A 16278-nucleotide genomic window follows, 5' to 3' on the forward strand; every position below is an offset into this window, starting at 1 on the left:
TTAATACCATCATCCTAAAACCTACTCTGAGCAGTGTCTTATCATCATCCTAAAACCTACTCTGAGCAGTGTCTTATCATCATCCTAAAACCTACTATGAGCAGTGTCTTATCACCATCCTAAAACCTACTCTGAGCAGTGTCTTAATAAGACCATCCTAAAACCTACTCTGAGCAGTGTCTTAATAACATCATCCTAAAACCTACTCTGAGCAGTGTCTTATCATCATCATCCTAAAACCTACTCTGAGCAGTGTCTTATCATCACCCTAAAACCTACTCTGAGCAGTGTCCTATCATCACCCTAAAACCTACTCTGAGCAGTGTCTTAATAACACCATCCTAAAACCTACTCTGAGCAGTGTCTTAATAACATCACCCTAAAACCTACTCTGAACAGTGTCTTAATAACATCATCCTAAAACCTACTCTGAGCAGTGTCTTAATAACATCATCCTAAAACCTACTCTGAGCAGTGTCTTAATAACATCATCCTAAAACCTACTCTGAGTAGTGTCTTATCATCATCCTAAAACCTACTCTGAACAGTGTCTTAATAACATCATCCTAAAACCTACTCTGAGCAGTGTCTTAATAACTTCATCCTAAAACCTACTCTGAGCAGTGTCTTAATACCATCATCCTAGAATCTACTCTTAACAGTGTCTTAACATCATCCTAAAACCTACTCTGAACAGTGTCTTATCATCATCCTAAAACCTACTCTGAGCAGTGTCTTAACATCATCCTAAAACCTACTCTGAGCAGTGTCTTATCACCATCCTAAAACCTACTCTAAACAGTGTCTTAATAACATCATCCTAAAACCTACTTTGAAAAGTGTCTTATCATCACCCTAAAACCTACTCTGAACAGTGTCTTAATAACATCATCCTAAAACCTACTCTGAGCAGTGTCTTATCATCACTCTAAAACCTACTCTGAACAGTGTCTTAATAACATCACCCTAAAACCTACTCTGAGCAGTGTCTTAATAACATCATCCTAAAACCTACTCTGAACAGTGTCTTAGTAAAATCATCCTAAACCTACTCTGAGCAGTGTCTTAATATCATCCTAAAACCTACTCTGAGCAGTGTCTTATCATCACCCTAAAACCTACTCTGAGCAGTGTCTTATCATCACCCTAAAACCTACTCTGAACAGTGTCTTAATACCATCGTCCTAAAATCTACTCTTAACAGTGTCTTAACATCATCCTAAAACCTACTCTGAACAGTGTCTTATCATCATCCTAAAACCTACTCTGAGCAGTGTATTATCATCATCCTAAAACCTACTATGAGCAATGTCTTATCACCATCCTAAAACCTACTCTGAGCAGTGTCTTAATAACATCATCCTAAAACCTACTCTGAGCAGTGTCTTAATAACATCACCCTAAAACCTACTCTGAACAGTGTCTTAATAACATCACCCTAAAACCTACTCTGAGCAGTGTCTTAATAACATCATCCTAAAACCTACTCTGAGCAGTGTCTTAATAACATCATCCTAAAACCTACTCTGAGTAGTGTCTTATCATCATCCTAAAACCTACTCTGAACAGTGTCTTAATAACTTCATCCTAAAACCTACTCTGAGCAGTGTCTTAATACCATCATCCTAGAATCTACTCTTAACAGTGTCTTAACATCATCCTAAAACCTACTCTGAACAGTGTCTTATCATCATCCTAAAACCTACTCTGAGCAGTGTCTTAACATCATCCTAAAACCTACTCTGAGCAGTGTCTTATCACCATCCTAAAACCTACTCTAAACAGTGTCTTAATAACATCATCCTAAAACCTACTTTGAAAAGTGTCTTATCATCACCCTAAAACCTACTCTGAACAGTGTCTTAATAACATCATCCTAAAACCTACTCTGAGCAGTGTCTTATCATCACTCTAAAACCTACTCTGAACAGTGTCTTAATAACATCACCCTAAAACCTACTCTGAGCAGTGTCTTAATAACATCATCCTAAAACCTACTCTGAACAGTGTCTTAGTAAAATCATCCTAAACCTACTCTGAGCAGTGTCTTAATATCATCCTAAAACCTACTCTGAGCAGTGTCTTATCATCACCCTAAAACCTACTCTGAGCAGTGTCTTATCATCACCCTAAAACCTACTCTGAACAGTGTCTTAATACCATCGTCCTAAAATCTACTCTTAACAGTGTCTTAATATCATCCTAAAACCTACTCTGAACAGTGTCTTATCATCATCCTAAAACCTACTATGAGCAGTGTATTATCATCATCCTAAAACCTACTATGAGCAATGTCTTATCACCATCCTAAAACCTACTCTGAGCAGTGTCTTAATAACATCATCCTAAAACCTACTCTGAACAGTGTCTTAATAACATCACCCTAAAACCTACTCTGAACAGTGTCTTAATAACATCATCCTAAAACCTACTCTGAACAGTGTCTTAGTAACATCATCCTAAAACCTACTCTGAACAGTGTCTTAATAACATCATCCTAAAACCTACTCTGAACAGTGTCTTAATACCATCGTCCTAAAATCTACTCTTAACAGTGTCTTAACATCATCCTAAAACCTACTCTGAACAGTGTCTTATAACATCATCCTAAAACCTACTCTGAGCAGTGTATTATCATCGTCCTAAAATCTACTATGAGCAGTGTCTTATCACCATCCTAAAACCTACTCTGAGCAGTGTCTTAATAACATCATCCTAAAACCTACTCTGAGCAGTGTATTAATAACATCATCCTAAAACCTACTATGAACAGTGTCTTAGTAACATCATCCTAAAACCTACTCTGAACAGTGTCTTAATAACATCATCCTAAAACATACTCTGAGCAGTGTCTTAATACCATCATCCTAAAACCTACTCTGAACAGTGTCTTAATAACATCATCCTAAAACCTACTCTGAACAGTGTCTTAATAACATCATCCTAAAACATACTCTGAACCGTGTCTTAATAACATCATCCTAAAACCTACTCTGAACAGTGTCTTAATAACATCACCCTAAAACCTACTCTGAGCAGTGTCTTAATAACATCATCCTAAAACCTACTCTGAGTAGTGTCTTATCATCATCCTAAAACCTACTCTGAACAGTCTCTTAATACCATCATCCTAAAACCTACTCTGAGCAGTGTCTTAATAACATCACCCTAAAACTTACTCTGAGCAGTGTCTTAATAACATCATCCTAAAACCTACTCTGAGCAGTGTCTTAATAACATCATCCTAAAACCTACTCTGAACAGTGTCTTAGTAACATCATCCTAAAACCTACTCTGAACAGTGTCTTAATAACATCATCCTAATACATAGTCTGAGCAGTGTCTTAATACAATCATCCTAAAACCTACTCTGAACAGTGTCTTAATAACATCATCCTAAAACCTACTCTGAACAGTGTCTTAGTAACATCATCCTAAAACCTACTCTGAACAGTGTCTTAATAACATCACCCTAAAACTTACTCTGAGCAGTGTCTTAATAACATCATCCTAAAACCTACTCTGAGCAGTCTTTTAATAATATGATCCTAAAACCTACTCTGAGCAGTGTCTTATCATCACCCTAAAACCTACTCTGAGCAGTGTCTTAATAACATCATCCTAAAACCTACTCTGAACAGTGTCTTAATAACATCATCCAAAAACCTACTCTGAACAGTGTCTTAGTAACATCATCCTAAAACCTACTCTGAAGAGTGTCTTAATAACATCATCCTAATACATAGTCTGAGCAGTGTCTTAATACCATCATCCTAAAACCTACTCTGAACAGTGTCTTAATAACATCATCCTAAAACCTACTCTGAACAGTGTCTTAGTAACATCATCCTAAAACCTACTCTGAACAGTGTCTTAATAACATCACCCTAAAACTTACTCTGAGCAGTGTCTTAATAACATCATCCTAAAACCTACTCTGAGCAGTGTCTTATCATCACCCTAAAACCTACTCTGAGCAGTGTCTTAATAACATCATCCTAAAACCTACTCTGAACAGTGTCTTAATAACATCATCCAAAAACCTACTCTGAACAGTGTCTTAATAACACCATCCTAAAACCTACTCTGAGCAGTGTCTTAATAACATCATCCTAAAACCTACTCTGAGCAGTGTCTTAATAACATCACCCTAAAACCTACTCTGAGCAGTGTCTTAATAACATCACCCTAAAACCTACTCTGAGCAGTGTCTTAATAACATCACCCTAAAACCTACTCTGAGCAGTGTCTTAATAACATCACCCTAAAACCTACTCTGAGCAGTGTCTTAATAACATCATCCTAAAACCTACTCTGAGTAGTGTCTTATCATCATCCTAAAACCTACTCTGAACAGTGTCTTAATAACATCATCCTAAAACCTACTCTGAGCAGTGTCTTATCATCATCCTAAAACCTACTATGAGCAGTGTCTTATCACCATCCTAAAACCTACTCTGAGCAGTGTCTTAATAAGACCATCCTAAAACCTACTCTGAGCAGTGTCTTAATAACATCATCCTAAAACCTACTCTGAGCAGTGTCTTATCATCATCATCCTAAAACCTACTCTGAGCAGTGTCTTATCATCACCCTAAAACCTACTCTGAGCAGTGTCCTATCATCACCCTAAAACCTACTCTGAGCAGTGTCTTAATAACACCATCCTAAAACCTACTCTGAGCAGTGTCTTAATAACATCACCCTAAAACCTACTCTGAACAGTGTCTTAATAACATCATCCTAAAACCTACTCTGAAGAGTGTCTTATCATCACCCTAAAACCTACTCTGAACAGTGTCTTAATAACATCATCCTAAAACCTACTCTGAAGAGTGTCTTATCATCACCCTAAAACCTACTCTGAGCAGTGTCTTAATAACACCATCCTAAAACCTACTCTGAGCAGTGTCTTAATAACATCACCCTAAAACCTACTCTTAACAGTGTCTTAACATCATCCTAAAACCTACTCTGAACAGTGTCTTATCATCATCCTAAAACCTACTCTGAGCAGTGTCTTATCATCATCCTAAAACCTACTATGAGCAGTGTCTTATCACCATCCTAATACCTACTCTGAGAAGTGTCTTAATAACATCATCCTAAAACCTACTCTGAGCAGTGTCTTAATAACATCATCCTAAAACCTACTCTGAGTAGTGTCTTATCACCATCATCCTAAAACCTACTCTGAGCAGTCTTTTAATAAAATCATCCTAAAACCTACTCTGAGCAGTGTCTTAACATCATCCTAAAACATACTCTGAGAAGTGTCTTATCATCACCATAAAACCTACTCTGAGCAGTGTCTTATCATCACCCTAAAACCTACTTTGAAAAGTGTCTTAATAACACCATCCTAAAACCTACTCTGAACAGTGTCTTAATAACATCATCCTAAAACCTACTCTGAACAGTGTCTTAATAACATCATCCTAAAACCTACTCTGAGCAGTGTCTTAATAACATCACCCTAAAACCTACTCTGAACAGTGTCTTAGTAACATCATCCTAAAACCTACTCTGAACAGTGTCTTAGTAAAATCATCCTAAAACCTACTCTGAACAGTGTATTATCATCACTCTAAAACCTACTCTGAACAGTGTCTTAATAACATCATACCAAAACCTACTCTGAACAGTGTCTTAATAACATCATCCTAAAACCTACTCTGAACAGTGTCTTAATAACATCATCCTAAAACCTACTCTGAACAGTGTCTTAATAACATTATCCTAAAACCTACTCTGAGCAGTGTCTTAATAACATCATCCTAAAACCTACTCTGAACAGTGTCTTAATACCATCATCCTAAAACCTACTCTAAACAGTGTCTTAATAACATCATCCTAAAACCTACTCTGAACAGTCTCTTAATACCATCATCCTAAAACCTACTCTGAGCAGTGTCTTATCATCATCCTAAAACCTACTCTGAGCAGTGTCTTATCATCATCCTAAAACCTACTATGAGCAGTGTCTTATAACCATCCTAAAACCTACTCTGAGCAGTGTCTTAATAACACCATCCTAAAACCTACTCTGAACAGTGTCTTAATAACATCATCCTAAAACCTACTCTGAGCAGTGTCTTAATAACATCACCCTAAAACCTACTCTGAGCAGTGTCTTAATAACATCACCCTAAAACCTACTCTGAGCAGTGTCTTAATAACATCATCCTAAAACCTACTCTGAGTAGTGTCTTTTCATCATCCTAAAACCTACTCTGAGCAGTGTCTAAATAACATCATCCTAAAACCTACTTTGAGCAGTGTCTTAATAACATCACCCTAAAACCTACTCTGAGCAGTGTCTTATCACCATCATCCTAAAACCTACTCAGAGCAGTGTCTTAATAACATCATCCTAAAACCTACTCTGAGCAGTGTCTTAATAACATCACCCTAAAACCTACTCTGAACAGTGTCTTAATAACATCATCCTAAAACCTACTCTGAACAGTGTCTTAATAACATCACCCTAAAACCTACTCTGAGCAGTGTCTTATCACCATCATCCTAAAACCTACTCAGAGCAGTGTCTTAATAACATCATCCTAAAACCTACTCTGAGCAGTGTCTTAATAACATCACCCTAAAACCTACTCTGAACAGTGTCTTAATAACATCATCCTAAAACCTACTCTGAGCAGTGTCTTAATAACATCACCCTAAAATCTACTCTGAGCAGTGTCTTATCATCACCCTAAAACCTACTTTGAAAAGTGTCTTAATAACATCATCCTAAAACCTACTCTGAACAGTGTCTTAATAACATCATCCTAAAACCTACTCTGAACAGTGTCTTAATAACATCATCCTAAAACCTACTCTGAACAGTGTCTTAATAACATCACCCTATAACCTACTCTGAGCAGTGTCTTATCATCACCCTAAAACCTACTCTGAGCAGTGTCTTATCACCATCATCCTAAAACCTACTCTGAACAGTGTCTTAATAACATCATCCTAAAACCTACTCTGAACAGTGTCTTAATAACATCACCCTATAACCTACTCTGAACAGTGTCTTATCATCACCCTAAAACCTACTCTGAGCAGTGTCTTATCACCATCATCCTAAAACCTACTCTGAACAGTGTCTTAATAACATCATCCTAAAACCTACTCTGAACAGTGTCTTAATAACATCACCCTATAACCTACTCTGAACAGTGTCTTAATAACATCACCCTAAAACCTACTCTGAGCAGTGTCTTAATAACATCACCCTAAAACCTACTCTGAGCAGTGTCTTAATAACATCATCCTAAAACCTACTCTGAACAGTGTCTTAATACCATCATCCTAAAACCTACTCTTAACAGTGTCTTAACATCAATCCTAAAACCTACTCTGAGCAGTGTCTTATCATCATCCTAAAACCTACTCTGAGCAGTGTCTCATCATCATCCTAAAACCTACTATGAGCAGTGTCTTATAACCATCCTAAAACCTACTCTGAGCAGTGTCTTAATAACACCATCCTAAAACCTACTCTGAGCGGTGTCTTATCATCATCCTAAAACCTACTCTAAACAGTGTCTTATCATCACCCTAAAACCTACTCTGAGCAGTGTCCTATCATCACCCTAAAACCTACTCTGAGTAGTGTCTTATCATCATCCTAAAACCTACTCTGAACAGTGTCTTAACATCATCCTAAAACCTACTCTGAACAGTGTCTTATCATCATCCTAAAACTTGCTCTGAGCAGTGTCTTATCATCATCCTAAAACCTACTATGAGCAGTGTCTTATCATCATCCTAAAACCTACTCTGAGCAGTGTCTAAATAACATCATCCTAAAACCTACTCTGAGCAGTGTCTTAATAACATCATCCTAAAACCTACTCTGAACAGTGTCTTATCACCATCCTAAAACCTACTCTGAACAGTGTCTTAATAACATTATCCTAAAACCTACTTTGAGCAGTGTCTTAATAACATCATCCTAAAACCTACTCTGAGCAGTGTCTTAATAACATCATCCTAAAACCTACTCTGAGCAGTGTCTAAATAACATCATCCTAAAACCTACTCTGAGCAGTGTCTAAATAACATCATCCTAAAACCTACTCTGAACAGTGTCTTAACATCATCCTAAAACCTACTCTGAGCAGTGTCTTAATAACATCATCCTAAAACCTACTCTGAACAGTGTCTTAACATCATCCTAAAACCTACTCTGAGCAGTGTCTTATCATAACCCTAAAACCTACTCTGAACAGTGTCTTAATAACATCATCCTAAAACCTACTCTGATCAGTGTCTTACATCATCCTAAAACCTACTCTGAACAGTGTCTTAATAACATCACCCTAAAACCTACTCTGAACAGTGTCTTAATAACATCACCCTAAAACCTACTCTGAACAGTGTCTTAATAACATCATCCTAAAACCTACTCTGATCAGTGTCTTAATAACATCATCCTAAAACCTACTCTGAACAGTGTCTTAATAACATCATCCTAAAACCTACTCTGAGCAGTGTCTTATCATCACCCTAAAACCTACTCTGAGCAGTGTCTTATCATCCTAAAACCTACTCTGAGCAGTATCTTATCATCATCCTAAAACCTACTCTGAGCAGTGTCTTAATAACATCACCCTAAAACCTACTCTGAGCAGTGTCTTAATAACATCACCCTAAAACCTACTCTGAGCAGTGTCATAATAACATCATCCTAAAACCTACTCTGAACAGTGTCTTATCACCATCCTAAAACCTACTCTGAGCAGTGTCTTAATAACATTATCCTAAAACCTACTTTGAGCAGTGTCTTAATAACATCATCCTAAAACCTACTCTGAGCAGTGTCTAAATAACATCATCCTAAAACCTACTCTGAGCAGTGTCTAAATAACATCATCCTAAAACCTACTCTGAGCAGTGTTTTATCATCATCCTAAAACCTACTCCGAGCAGTGTCTAAATAACATCATCCTAAAACCTACTCTTAGCAGTGTTTTATCATAACCCTAAAACCTACTCTGAACAGTGTCTTAATAACATCACCCTAAAACCTACTCTGAACAGTGTCTTAACATCATCCTAAAACCTACTCTGAGCAGTGTCTTAATAACATCATCCTAAAACCTACTCTGAGCAGTGTCTAATAACATCATCCTAAAACCTACTCTGAGCAGTGTCTAAATAACATCATCCTAAAACCTACTCTGAGCAGTGTCTTATCATCATCCTAAAACCTACTCTGAACAGTGTCTTAATAACATCATCCTAAAACCTACTCTGAGCAGTGTCTTAATAACATCATCCTAAAACCTACTCTGAACAGTGTCTTAATAACATCATCCTAAAACCTACTCTGAGCAGTGTCTTATCATCACCCTAAAACCTACTCTGAGCAGTGTCTTATCATCCTAAAACCTACTCTGAGCAGTGTCTTAACATCATCCTAAAACCTACTCTGAACAGTGTCTTAATAACATCATCCTAAAACCTACTCTGAACAGTGTCTTAATAACATCATCCTAAAACCTACTCTGAGCAGTGTCTTATCATCACCCTAAAACCTACTCTGAGCAGTGTCTTATCATCCTAAAACCTACTCTGAGCAGTATCTTATCATCATCCTAAAACCTACTCTGAGCAGTGTCTTAAATAAAACCTACTCTGAGCAGTGTCTTATCATCCTAAAACTAGAGGATCTTACATCATCCTAAAACCTACTCTGAGCAGTGTCTTAATAACATCATCCTAAAACCTACTCTGAGCAGTGTCTTAATAACATCATCCTAAAACCTACTCTGAACAGTGTCTTATCACCATCCTAAAACCTACTCTGAGCAGTGTCTTAATAACATTATCCTAAAACCTACTTTGAGCAGTGTCTTAATAACATCATCCTAAAACCTACTCTGAGCAGTGTCTTAATAACATCATCCTAAAACCTACTCTGAGCAGTGTCTAAATAACATCATCCTAAAACCTACTCTGAGCAGTGTCTTAATAACATCACCCTAAAACCTACTCTGAACAGTGTCTTAACAACATCATCCTAAAACCTACTCTGAGCAGTGTCTTAATAACATCATCCTAAAACCTACTCTGAACAGTGTCTTAACATCATCCTAAAACCTACTCTGAGCAGTGTCTTATCATAACCCTAAAACCTACTCTGAACAGTGTCTTAATCACCATCACCCTAAAACCTACTCTGAGCAGTGTCTTAATAACATCATCCTAAAACCTACTCTGAGCAGTGTCTTATCATCATCCTAAAACCTACTCTGAGCAGTGTCTTAATAACATCACCCTAAAACCTACTCTGAGCAGTGTCTTAATAACATCATCCTAAAACCTACTCTGAGCAGTGTCTTATCATCATCCTAAAACCTACTCTGAGCAGTGTCTTAATAACATCATCCTAAAACCTACTCTGAGCAGTGTCTTAATAACATCATCCTAAAACCTACTCTGAGCAGTGTCTTAATAACATCATCCTGCTTGATTGGTTTTCAGACTATTAATTAGCTTGACAAAAAGTAGGCTCCATGAGAAGTGCAATACTGTTTTTACGGTATAACCGTATGTTACTGTTGGTTTTCTCTGAATGTATGTAAATCACAAAGCTCGTCTGCATTTTCTGCGGTGCAGGAAAATTCTCGCGCCACAAGAGTAATCAAATTAATATCCGACATCTGTAGGCAATAGGGTGCCATTTGGAACACCACCTCAGTGTAAAAAGAACAAAATGGCAGCCGACAGAATATGAATGGCTGCACCTGGCAATATAAAGACACTTGAACAGAAACCTTCTAGTATTTCTCTATTACAGAGAGACCTCAAGAGTCTGACAAAACAACAAAGCTAGTTTACTTCATTTTAAATATATCTGGTTTATTATACACTTTATCAAAAAATGTAAAAAGTCAACAACCAGATATGGCTGAAATAAGAGAGTTACATACTAAGACTCGGAACACAAAGTATGTTTAAAGGTGTTTGTTTACATGTAAACGTACAGAAGCTAAAGGTTAGTACACCTCGTGGTTAAAGGTAGGACGTTTACCCTCCTAGCTCTCCAGGTGAACAAACAAGTTCCACAACTAATTCTAGTATTTTACATTGCTATAAACTGCTTCTCGGGAAAGCAGGTAACCTAGTGGTTGAGTGATGGGCCGGTAACCCGAAAAGGTCGATAGTTTGAATACCCGAGCGTGAACAAATCTGTCGATGTGCCCTTGAGCAGGGCACTTAACCCTAAATTTGTTCCAGTAAGACGCTCTGGATAAGAGTGTCTGATAAATGACTACAAACGTAAATGTCCTCAAAACCAATACAATACAAAACAAAAAGCAACACAGAATGGTCTGTCTGTTCAACAGGTGATTAGTAACACCAAGCAGCAATGAGTAACAGTATTGTTCCCATGAATACCAACAGCTAGTGGTACGGTACTATACCTGAAAGTCATTGGTCAGTCTAGTCCTCAGTAATACAGCATAATAGATATTCAAAGAGGAAGGATAGAAGAACAGAGAGAAGAGAAAAGAGTGAAATAAAAGACAGGTTTTCAGGACCAAGAGAAGAAGAGTGAGAGAGACAAAGCACTAGATAAGCAAGTGGAACAGTGTGTTGGAGAGAGAGAGAGCGAGAGAGAGAGAGAGAGAGCGAGAGAGAGAGAGAGAGAGAGAGAGAGAGAGAGAGAGAGAGAGAGAGAGAGAGAGAGAGAGAGAGAGAGAGAGAGAGAGAGAGAGAGAGAGAGAGAGAGAGAGAGAGAGAGAGAGAGAGAGAGAGACCACAGAATAGGAGGAGGGATAAAAGAGGGGGAGGGAGGATGTGTTCATGCGCACAGGTCTAGTGGATGATGATGTGTTGAAGACAGATTGACGGAGGAAAGAGAGAACAGAGAGAATATGGTCTGTTGTCCATACATACATAAAAATGTTTACTTACGATAAACAAGCTGCATTCAGCGGAAAGAAAAAATTATGTTGTTCTGATGGTAGGAAAAATACATAGCAACCACATCACAGAGAGGGGTGAGGGAGAGAGGGGGAGGCTGGAGACTGGGAGACTAGGGGGCAGGGCTGTGGGAGGCAAGGGGGCAGGGGGGCAGGGCTGTGGGAGGCAAGGGGGCAGGGCAGTGGGAGGAAAGGGGGCAGGGCTGTGGGAGTCAAGGGGGCAGGGCTGTGGGAGACTAGGGGGCAGGGGCTGTGGGAGGTAAGGGGGCAGGGCTGTGGGAGGCAAGGGGGCAGGGCTGTGGGAGGCAAGGGGGCAGGGCTGTGGGAGGTAAGGGGGCAGGGCTGTGGGAGTAAAGGGGGCAGGGCTGTGGGAGACTAGGGGGCAGGGCTGTGGGAGGTAAGGGGGCAGGGCTGTGGGAGGTAAGGGGGCAGGGCTGTGGGAGGCTCGGGGGCAGGGCTGTGGGAGGTAAGGGGGCAGGGCTGTGGGAGACTAGGGGGCAGGGCTGTGGGAGGTAAGGGGGCAGGGCTGTGGGAGACTAGGGGGCAGGGCTGTGGGAGGCTCGGGGGCAGGGCTGTGGGAGGCAAGGGTTGGGATGCATGCGCTCCATTGTCTGTGAGATCTATTATTGAAGCTGGCCTGGCCCCTTCATCAGTAACCTGATACCACTGACCAAACAAACGCTGCATAACACTCCAATTAACAAGTGCTGCTGAAAGACACACACACACACACACAAACCAAGCTTGAAAGGCGAGCCGCAGCTGAGTCAGGTCTGTATCTCTACGTACAGAAAGATACCGTTTGAACACATCAGACAGAGAGGCCATAAGGCTGTACCACAGTAGGGGAGAGCGGGATAAGTTGATCCAATGGTTGAGCCACTCTTGTTTCTAGGAAATCCCTACACAAAATTAAGAATTTGACCAAATATTTTGCAAGAGGTCATCATGTCATGGAGTCTGTGAAGGAAGAAACCACATGGAAAAAGAGGTAAGCAAGTTAGGTCCCCAAAAACAGATTTTCACAAAGTCAAATTATATTTGTGTTAAGAGGTTTCATGATGGTTGTATTTAAACCAAAGTAGATCATTTTAATATTGTTCTATACATCAGCTGGGGGTCTCTATAAGCTTCAATATGAGGTCTTAAAACCTAGCATGAAAGTGCATCCTTGTATTTGTGTGGGATAATATTTATTTACTTAACCTTTATTTAACCAGGAAAAGCCCATTGAGAGCCAGAGTGTCTTTTTCAAGGGAGACCTGGACAAGAAGGCAGCAACAATCAATACATTATAGAACTAAAACATACAACAATACAATATAACAACACGACCCAGCCTAAAAAAAAAGCATTTACACTCCTCTGTAACAGGGTCTCCCATCAATATGGTCAAAATGTTTACCTTGGGGTAAGATGAGCCAATGGCCCTGGGGTAAGATGAGCCAATGGCCCTGGGGTAAGATGAGCCAATGGCCTTGGGGTAAGATGAGCCTATGGCCTTGGGGTAAGATGAGCCAATGGCCCTGGGGTAAGTTGAGCCAATGGCCATGGGGTAAGTTGAGCCAATGGCCATGGGGTAAAGTTGAGCCAATGGCCTTGGGGTAAGATGAGCCAATGGCCTTGGGGTAAGTTGAGCCAATGGCCTTGGGGTAAGATGAGCCAATGGCCTTGGGGTAAGATGAGCCAATGGCCTTGGGGTAAGTTGAGCCAATGGCCTTGGGGTAAGATGAGCCAATGGCCTTGGGGTAAGATGAGCCAATGGCCTTGGGGTAAGATGAGCCAATGGCCATGGGGTAAGATGAGCCAATAGCCATGGGGTAAGATGAGCCTATGATTGAGCCAATGGCAAGTTGAGCAAATTGAAGTGTTTCTTCTCAGGGGTAATGCAAGTCATTATCGCTGGGATATGAGGTAACAACAGGCTCTGGCCTATGTTAAAAGTATATATTTTTTTTAAAGTACAACGTGTTTGTTAGGTGTTAAGCCTGTGTTAAAAGATGCTTAATATATATATATATATATATAAACAAAACTATTGTGATTGTGTTGAATTGTGGGAAACAGAGATAATAGTCTATTAAAAAGCACACGCAGAGAAAATGATTTTGTGTCAAGGTGCTGACTAACGCTGAATAAAGTGGAAGCTATAAAAACAGAGAGAGTCGTACACTCCATATTTATAACCTCCCAGTCATTTATTGGGTAAAAAAACACCAACGTCTCAGGCACAGTTATGCAACAAAAAAAAAAATATATATATATAAAAAAATAAAATATATATATATTTTATATATATTTTATTTATATATATATATATATATATAAAATAAAAAATATATTTTTTTTTTACCCAATAAATTACTAGGAGGTTATAAATATGGAGTGTGCGAATCTTTTTATTTTTATGGGAAATAAAGATAGATATGGTTTTTAAAAAGTTAGTATTTTAATATTTCATTCAGTACAGAAATGTCTAGGCGGATTAATGTACCCTGTCCCGTGGCTCAATTTACCACATAACCGAGGTAAGTTGTGCCAAGAGATCACTTATTGGGACAAGCTATGTTTTCAAAAGAGTAATGTTTACATGAATTCTGATTATTTCCAGAGATACACAACATCCTGAAATATATGTAGATATCTTTGGTCGAAAGAGTACTATATTTCCCTTGATGGAGTGATGCTGAAAGCCAGTGAGGGCTATGTCAAAAACTGAGCATTTTCTACCAAAAAATACATGTTTAAATGGCTAAATAATAGAACAGGAGGACTTGTTACTGTGATTCCTGAAATGCAGAGCCTGTTGATGGAGTATTTTCTAATCCGAAATTATACTTTTGTTACATTAATTGCTATCTCAGCTTGTTAGCTAGCTCTTGGTCTCATTGACCACCAAACATTGCCCAATGCTAGCTAGCCACCTAATATAACTTGTTTTCTCAAAATGTATGTTAGCCATGTTATGAATACAACTCCCATCTGCTGTCGACATCAGGATACGATTTGAGAGTGCTAGTTAGCTCAAAAAGTGGTTACAGCTTTGACTGCATGCTGACAGTGAATTTAGAGCCATTCAGTGGCTAGCTACACCACAAACACAATTTTACCAGGTTGTCGTGAAGCAGTGATAATGACAGTCCGCCGCAACATAACCAAGACGTTCCTGATTAGTAAGGGGGTAGTCTGTGTCATGATGTATTATTAAACACAGTTTGAAATCATTGTGAGGTTATTTCACCTGTGGATGATTGGGGAGTTGGGTTGCAACAGTAACGGGGCTTAGAGAAAGGTCAATTCAGTTCTATTTTACTACTTGTAGGCTACGGTCTGTAATTTATCTCACTATATTTCATGATGTGTAGCCTAACGTGCCCAATGATGTGGCAAATTTGGGATTTAGTGCATTTATATTGGGTAAGAATTAGAATAAGTCGCCTCAATATTAGCAGCGGTAGGTGGTAATATGTCTTCGAGGAGCTGATCCTTCATCAGTATTGTGAAATAATTCTAATGTTAAAGTAAGAGGGGTTTGAATGGAGAAAGCTGATCTGAGAGCAGCGCTCCCTTTATTACGATCATATCAGTATCGACACTATGCCTCAACGACGCACTTAGCGACCGCTCTCTCTCTCTCTCTGTCTGCATAGTGTTTTGGGAAACGCACGTTACATCTTCGGTCGTTGTAGAAAAGACGTATCGTTAAAACACTCCGTAACCGTAAATTCTATCGTTATGCGGACACCGGGCCCAGTTTATTTATGTGGATCATAAAGCACAAACAGATCCAACAAGCGTCTGCTGTCTGTCGTATCGTATCCAGGGTAAAGGACTAGTACTCCGTCTCAAATTGCACCCTATTCCCTATAGCCTACAGTGCACTACTTTTGACCAAAGCCCATAGGGTAGTGCACTACTTTTGACCAGAGCCCGTAGGGAATAGGGTGCCATTTGGGATGGAGTACCAGGTATCTGAGAGGGTGAGGAGATAGGGATGTCTCTCTGTCTAGTCATATGGTATAGTGATCTCTGCTGGGATGTAGACAGAACATGATGTCAACACACAGCTAGCACACAACGTTCTGAGAACCATATGTTTCTTACAGCCATGGTTAATTGGCATTCAACCTTCCCACAACGTTCTGGGAAAGGTGCAGGATAGTTGGAACATTAAGTAACTTGACAAAATAAAGTCATTTTCTTGGTATTTCATTACTTTAACAGAAAATGTCCTAAAAAGTTCAAACATGGCTAGTTACGTTCTCCAACTGTTTTGGCATTGGGAAGGTTCTCAAATACTTCAGAGAACGTTAAGAAACGTTAAGATATTTCAATACTT

At 39.2% G+C, this 16278-nt stretch overlaps 1 protein-coding gene across 4 annotated transcripts in view; it reads right to left on the minus strand.

Moving 5' to 3' along the window:
• Window positions 1-16278, minus strand: part of LOC106572778 (polypyrimidine tract-binding protein 3) — a 121336-nt gene that overhangs the window by 75061 nt on the left and 29997 nt on the right. The window contains exon 1 of one of the 4 annotated variants that reach the window (XM_045694152.1): window positions 11439-11621. The exons of 2 other annotated variants lie outside the window; for them this stretch is intronic. The gene's annotated coding sequence lies outside the window, so the exon portion shown is untranslated. Of the gene's footprint in view, window positions 1-11438; window positions 11622-16278 lie in introns of those variants that run through there. One more of the 4 variants, XM_045694161.1, reaches the window with a different exon arrangement.

Source organism: Salmo salar, chromosome ssa01 (genome assembly GCF_905237065.1).
Source record: "Salmo salar chromosome ssa01, Ssal_v3.1, whole genome shotgun sequence".
Lineage (NCBI taxonomy): Eukaryota > Metazoa > Chordata > Actinopteri > Salmoniformes > Salmonidae > Salmo > Salmo salar.